Source organism: Dipteris shenzhenensis, chromosome 17 (assembly GCF_047967505.1).
Source record: "Dipteris shenzhenensis isolate YYH24624 ecotype China chromosome 17, Dip_SZ_1.0, whole genome shotgun sequence".
Classification (NCBI taxonomy): Eukaryota; Viridiplantae; Streptophyta; class Polypodiopsida; order Gleicheniales; family Dipteridaceae; genus Dipteris; species Dipteris shenzhenensis.
The window spans coordinates 23,706,012-23,713,797 of record NC_141612.1 but is presented as its reverse complement, the minus strand read 5'-3'; the positions used below and the strand labels follow the sequence as shown (position 1 = coordinate 23,713,797).

Genomic DNA, 7,786 nt, shown 5'->3' with positions numbered 1-7,786 from the left:
TAATTCTCATGAGCATTCTGCCAAGGGAGTTGTAGACCATGTCAACAAATCCACAAGGAACTTTTGTCCTTTCTCTATATAGCAAAAAAAATGGTTTACTAAATTATTTACTAGATGAAAATACACATATCTAATAAAAGTCTGGACTAGAAAAAATGAGTGTCTTTCTCGATAGTATATCTAGAGAAAATTTCACTATATTACAAAAAATAGTCACTGTACAGAGAGTCCTTAAGAGGACGTTATTGTGTAGATAATATTTCACTATGTTGGAAACTAAAGCCACTATATAGAGTGTCCTTAGGACAATTTTACTACACAAAGAGAAACTTTCTCTAAATAGAAAATATGTCCACAGAATTTAATCGAATAGGAAGAACATTCATTGCATAGTAAAATAAAGACTGAAGATTTCCTATAGCTTGTATTTCTATAAATTCCCAATCTCATTTTGTTATATGCTAGGTTATATTTGAATTGATTCTCCAAGAAAATAGGTACATATTTCTACTACTCTTCAACTTTTTTGTTGCTTTGTTTCCCTAGTATTGCAACAGTACTTAGATTCCAACGAACACACTCTCTCAAAATCTATTGTTGTGTTATTGAGTCTTCTCCTAAGCGATTGTTTGGTAATCAAGAATTAAGTCTTCTATTGTGAGTAGTCCCTAAGCAATTGATCCTGGGGAGAACTTTGGTCTTTGGACACGATTTGTGATTCCTCTAGTAGAATTCACAAGAGTGAAGTAATTTAATGCATAGTCTCTAAGAAATCAATTCTTCTAATGCATAGTCTCTAAGCAATCTAGCCTCACGAGCACTCTGGCCTTTTGACACGGTCAATAATTCCCTTGGTAGATTGGAATTAAGTTCTCTCTCACTTCAAATTACACTAAAATATGGAAGACGGGGAAAAAATTTTAATGCTCTTACAATCTCATGTTTATAGAAAGGATATACGTATTGACAAAAAAAATCATAGTAGGGGTATATAAAGTAGGGAGAAAGGGGTTACACAGGGGTTTTAAAAATATTTTTTGAATGCACGTTGTATACATGGTTTACACAAGGTGGACCCCTCGAGGGTTTATAGATCTTTGAGTAGAGTAGAAAGCATTCACATGAAGCATTATTAAGTATCATATTAACTTTATTTTGAAAAGGTTCATCAATCAACAATTGGAGTAGAAAAGATAGCAACACAAACAAATGACATACATGTTTTCCAAGTAAGTTAAATTTATTTATTTTTCTTAATTATTATGGCAATGACCATAACATTTTTGGATATTTTTCATAAATATATTTTAAACAAAATATTCTACTAATGATCTCTTGAATGTATCTTTGTAGGTTGATGGTTTTCAAAGGGGACAACGAGTAAAGATCTTACATAAGGACTCAAAAGACATAGTTGGAATAGGGACAATAATTAGTTTGGATCCTTCATTTAGAGTTCATACTATACCAATAGCAGTATAAGTTGATGATGCAATCAATAAGGATGCTTGTATATCCAAAGCAAATGATGAGATTTAAACATTGGGTCAAGCCGTAGGCTTAAATGTTGCTTGGAAAACTCTTCGTGTAATGTCTTTATAAATTTATATTTTATTTTGTTATGTAAAAATTGTATTATTTATTTCTCAATCAACTATCAAATAATATCTGTTATCAAGTAAAATGTGTGTGTTATAAAAGGTAAAAGTTATCCTTAGAATCTTAGATGACTTCTTCACACTGTGTATTATGAGTACTGATGCACTTAAGACTTTTCATTAGTCTTTCACACTTAGACAATAAATTTCATTCATTCATGGATACCAAGTATCAACTGTAAAATTTTAGTCATTTAAGATTCCAATGCCATGTAACTTTTTGGCCCATTTTAAAAGCTAGTAGAAGTTAATTTTTATGCCCATTTTGAATGCTATTGTTTACAAAATAAGAAATGGCGATGGTGATTCCATTTCTTGCCATTTGTAACATAATAACCGGCATTTTATATGTCACTTTATTTCCATTTTCAACATGAAATCTTGCAAATTTTAAGTCATCTTCTGCCATTTCAAAATATAATAAGTGAATTTTTATGTCACCTTTCGATTGTGGAAATGTCAAAACTATATGGCACTTTAGTTGCCATTTCATATGTAAAAATGGAAGAATACATGGCACTTTTGGTTGCCATTTCATACATCAAAATGGCAAAATATATGGCACTTTTGGTTGCCATTTTGCATGTGGAAATGGAAAAACTATATGGCACTTTTAGTTGCCATTTAATATGTAAAAATGGCAAAATATATGGCACTTTCGGTTGCCATTTTAGACACAAATATGGCAGAAATATATGGCACTCTTGGTTGCCATTTTGTATGTGGAAATGTCAACACTATATGGCACTTTTAGTTGCCATTTCATACGTAAACATGGCAAAATATATGGCACTTTTGGTTGCCATTATGGACATAGAAATGGCAAAAATATATGGCACTTTTGGTTGCCATTTCCAAAAAATGGCACATGTGGAAATGGCGGTAAGAAAGTGCCATTTAATAATGTAGAAATGTCACTTTTGGGCTACCATTTCTACCTAGTTTTGAAGTAGTGAGGAAAATTTAGACCATTTGATGATTTTTATGTGCGTCGACCTGAATCCATTTCAACCGTTCTCCCATGCCAAGAGATATGCTCCTCACTTGGACAACTGCTTCTTCTTCCTCCCATCACCTCGGCCTAATCATGGATGATAGAACTATCTGCAAGCCTTTTCATAGTCTTCTTCTTCATGCCTCAGGCCTGTTGCACCACCAGTCTCATCAACATTCAATCTGCCTGCCACCAAATTTTCAGACCACAATCCATCTAGAGAATCCGTTCCAACTCCTTGAGGCACGCCCAGTTTCTCAAAGTTCTAGAGGGAATCCAAAAACTTAATCACGTCAGGTACAACTTCCCTTGTAAATGCACGTCCATTGGAGAAAGGCATTCTAAAGGACAGGATGTGTTGAGGCCGAATCCACAAGTCAAATGTCAATCGAGAAACCGATAGAGCAGGGGTAGAGAGAGTGGGAGTGGGAGTTGAAAACAAAGCTACGAGAGTTCGGGAGGGGGCACTAAGGAGCTTGATTTGAGCAACCCTAGCCAGAGAGAATAGTGAAATTGCGATAGAGATTTCAAGTGGGAGAAGATCAAACCATCAATTCTGCTTGTATTTGCGAAGCGCAAGGGCAATCATATTGATCAAGATGCTCTTCAAATGCCATCCTTTATAGTTGTTTTCCTCCCAGTTTCAATCCATTGCTTCTCGTTGCTTCACAAAATTATTGATTTGAGGCAAAAGAGGTTGATGTATTCTCTCTCAATGATATGTTTTTATTCATGACAAAAAACAGCTTCCCCTCCATTGTGGCTTTGCCACGGGTGTCCAGACTAGTGTTTTTTTACGTAGGCCATGAGATGACATCGATGTTACTACATGGACAATGATTCTCCTCAATACCCATTTTTATAGGAAATTCCTATAAACATAAGATTTTACATAACTAGTCCTCTTCTTCTTTTTTTGTGCATGTTGTTGAGAGTGAGTGAACACTAAGGAATCAAAATAAACACCCATGGTGAATGCAGAATTGACGGATGAATATACCAACATTCATGTGATCCTAGTCCATCTCAATATATCTTAAATGTTGCTATGATGGTTACTTCTATGTTCTCGAAAAGAGAGCTCACAAGCTCATGTGAGATAGTTTTTTAAAAGCCCTAATCATGTCGAATAATAAAAGCACTACCCCTGATATTTAAAGGGAGAATTTGGTCCGATGTCACATCTTGTCTCTAAATTTTTCTTACTTTTTTTCCTACATCGTTTTTAAAAATGCTAAAATTAGATTATGCTCCAAATTAGTAATTCTGTGCAAAATAAAGCTATATGTGCTTGGGTTTAGAAGAATGTTGCATTGAGGTGAAAACATTGGGATTTAAAAATATGAACATGGTAGAAGGAGGGCTCGTCATGGGGTGCTAGTTTTTGGCCTGCTAGGTTCAGGTCTTAGTGCTAGGTTCAGGTCTTAGTGAAGGCTTTGCACTAGAAAGGGAAAAGGAATTTGTGTATTTTTCATAATTTTAGATAATTTGTTGGCTACTTTTGGTTAGCATCATTCCTTTTAGTTCTCTCTCTCCCTCCCTCTTTTCCTTGTTACTCATCGCATTAGTCTTCTTTTTCATTTTGGATCTAGGCAGGCCACTTGAACTTCGTTCAACTTGATCTATCTCTTTTGGTTGAAATAACCATATGTAAGGAGCAATGACAAATTAAACACTGCCCCAAACTTAGAACCTTTTGGGTAGTTGTGGAATCATCCTGCTCCTATGGTCGATGCTTTGGTGAGGATATAAATCTTGATGTTTTGCATTGAATTGGACACGATTTGCAACAGGCGACGTCGGCCCTCACTCGCTGCAATTGCTCGCTTCGAAGCCGATTCTGCCAGCTTTCCGATCGACGGAAATGCGAAACCCTCGCTGCTGCAGGTTTCCAAGAATAGAGAAATCATCATCGGACTCGACGAAGGCAAGGCAGAAGACGCGAGCCTGATCGTCGGTGGGCAAGAGATAGTTAGCGGGCGGGATAGGGAGGGAGGAGCCACCGTCGAAGAGAAAGTGGAGGGAGGGGAGGCCGGGGAGGGAGGGGAGGGGGGGGAGGCCGTGGAGGTCGAAGCAGGATTGGAAGAGATCGAAGGAGGGGGCGGGGAGGAATAAGCGAAGGGAGAGGAGGGAGGAGGAGAGGGAGGAGGTGAGGGCGGAGAAGAGGGGGGGGACGAGGTGGGAGACGGTGGTGCCGGAGTCGAGGATGAAGCCACCGTTGCCGGAAGGAGGGAGCGAGTCGAAGACGGAGGGGGGGATAGGAAGAATGGAGCCATTGACGGAAATACCAGAAAGAGGGATGTAGTAGAACGTCGGAAGGAGAGGGTTGGAGAGCAGGGGGACGAAGGTAGTGGAAGTTCCGTCGAGAGAAGTACGTCCACCGAAGGTGAGAGACGACGTAGAACGAAGACTAGTTTTACTATTATGGACGGAATTACTAACGGATATAGTATTAATGACGGAAGTAGTGCCGGAAAGACAGTAAGAGAAGAGTCCGTCGATCAGCCATATAGTTTGCGATGGCAACGACGTAGCTCCTCCTCCAAGTCCCAGAAGCCCCGCAGCTCCCACGAACAGCCCCTGGTTGTCGTGCCCGCACCCCATCTCCACCCCCTCCATCACCCCCTCCCCTACCTTCATATCCTCCCTCCCTACCTCCCCCCCGCTCCTCGACCCGTCCCCATATTCCACCTCGTACCCGCACCTCCCATCCCCCAAACACCTCCCCCCTTCCACCTCCCCGCACTCCTCCTCCTCGCACCCTACCGCCTTGTACGTCGTTGATCCATCTGGATCAAATATCGGCCCCATCTGCCCATAGCACTCCTCGCATGGTAGACACTGTACCCATGACAAATCGCTCCCCGTATCCATCACCAGATACTCTTCCCTCGGTGGCGTCCCGAGCCCTACCCTCGTGAAGTACTCTCCGCTGCCGATGCTCATACCCGAAATTACCGGGCTGCTGAAATTCGCCGCAGCGGACTGTTGGGATTGGACCGCCTGCTTTCGGCGTAGATTCAGATTTGTGCTGAGGGCTTTTACACGGGCTGCATCTCTTCTGAGCTTTCCTATGAGGAGCTCCTGAGGGCTGGCGCTTGCCCTGCCTAAAAGAGCAGATAGTTCGTCGCGATGATACAGCGGGAGGGTCCAAGCGCCCCTAGGGGCCTTGCCGCTTACGTTTCGATTTCGGAAATAAAATCCGTCTGTACGCAGGCCTCTGATCGGTAGCGCTTGTACTATAGTTACGGCTGAGGTTAATGCAGTGAGCTGCAAAACCCAAACGCAGTTCGAGAGATGCACGTCCACCCATGTGGACATGACGTATAGGTTAAGCCTGCAGGACGCATGAATACGCAATTAGCACTAGATATGGAAATGACTAACAACAAGTGTGACTGCTTAATGCCTTAAGTGTACCTGCAGGTTAAGCACGTCAGCGCAGCTGCGGAAGATCACCTGTGACCTACAAGCCTCAAGGACGCTGATGACAAAATCACAGATGCTTGGTTTCACCCAGAAGTCCCATTTGCACACAGGAATGTTTGTGCAAGTGGAAGTTTGCAGCTCGTTATAAAGGAGCTTAGGAGCAGCTCAGCAGCATTGAGCCGCACCATGAGATTACATCTCCTTACGATGCAAATTCACTGCAAGACTGTTGCTTAACTGCCCAACTTTCGGACAACCAACAAAACGGTCTGCTAGAGAATGTCCTCAACGCACTGTCTCCAAAGACACACCTAAATGCACAGGTATAGTCGCTATAGCCGTGTACTATCTGTGAGTCTTTCGACAGGACACGGACTGGTTCTTTGGTTTCTATATGGGTTTCTTCTTTGGAATTATTTTACACCCACACGGCCAGTAGATCTTATTGGATACTTTGGATCGTATTGTGATAAGAGAAGCTTAAGAGCGCGGCCGCATGAAGGTCCTGATAATAATTTATTTCACACAAATACGTGGTCTCGACTCTCAACACATGGAGGTCCTGGAGGAAGTGCTCCGATGGTTACAGAAATACAATTTGAAGCTACAGCTTAAGAAATGTAAATGGGCATCAAAATCTGTCAAATTCTTGGGTTTTGTTATTTTAGCTGCCGGCATTCAAATGGATATCCCAGCAAAGTTCAAGCCATCTTGGATTATCCACCGCCTCAAACACTTAGACAACTTCAAAAATTTTTGGATGGTGAATGGCACAACTTGGATCCTTCCTGAATTTGCCAAAGTCTCATTCCCTCTGCCAACTTTTTAAAAAATCATTAAATTTTCATTGGTCACCATCCAGTGAGCAAGCATATGCCGACTAGAAAAGTTGCTATCGTGAAGATGCAATCGCCACGTAGGATCCTAGTCATTCAACCATGCCGTGATGTTTCTTGCTCTGCTCTAGTCTGTTAGAGAACAGAGAGCCGTTGATGGTTGTTGTAATTCAGCTACATAAGGATGAAATGGAACTGAAGTAAGGAAACATTCAGCGGCCCTTCCTCTTCTTGTTGCTCTCCATTGACGTCTCGTCCCCTCTTCACTCACTCTCCTTGCATAGTTGCATTTCATAGTTGTTACGTATTTTAGTGGTGGAGACGCCGGGTACTTCATCATGGAGTATGATCCGAATCATGAAGCGCCACAAATTTCCTCTCCAACACATCAGATCACACCGGAAGTCTTGGCTAGCCTTCTGTCGGAACTCGTACAGTCCAACATGCATGTCGCAAATCTAACAGCACACCTTTCGTCCAGACATGCGACCAATTGGGGACACGATTCACGGGTCCGTCCGAAGCCTTTTTCGGGAGCAAATGACGAAGACGTGTTTCTGTGGTTGGATCATTTCGCAAATTTGTCAGAATATGATCATCGATGGTCTGATGCACAGAAGATAGAGGAAATCAAGCCCTCATTTGAGGGACTAGCCGCTACTTGGTACCATCGGTTAGATGAGAATGTGAAAGCTTCTTGGCCTCATTTACGAATGGCTCTTACAACAGCGTTCGGGACTTCTGATGCTGTAAAGGATGCGCTCACCCAGCTGCAAGAACTGAAGCATTTGCCGAATGAAACTGTTTCACAATTTGGGGTAAAGTTGACACACTTGCTACTTCGAGTCGACCCTAACATGATTGAAGAT

General features: G+C 41.7%; 1 pseudogene; it reads right to left on the bottom strand.

Moving 5' to 3' along the window:
* Positions 1–4,458: 4,458 nt before the first annotated feature.
* On the bottom strand, positions 4,459–5,973 carry LOC147891875 (aspartyl protease family protein 2 pseudogene; annotated as a pseudogene).
* Between the last annotated feature and the right edge of the window lie 1,813 nt (positions 5,974–7,786).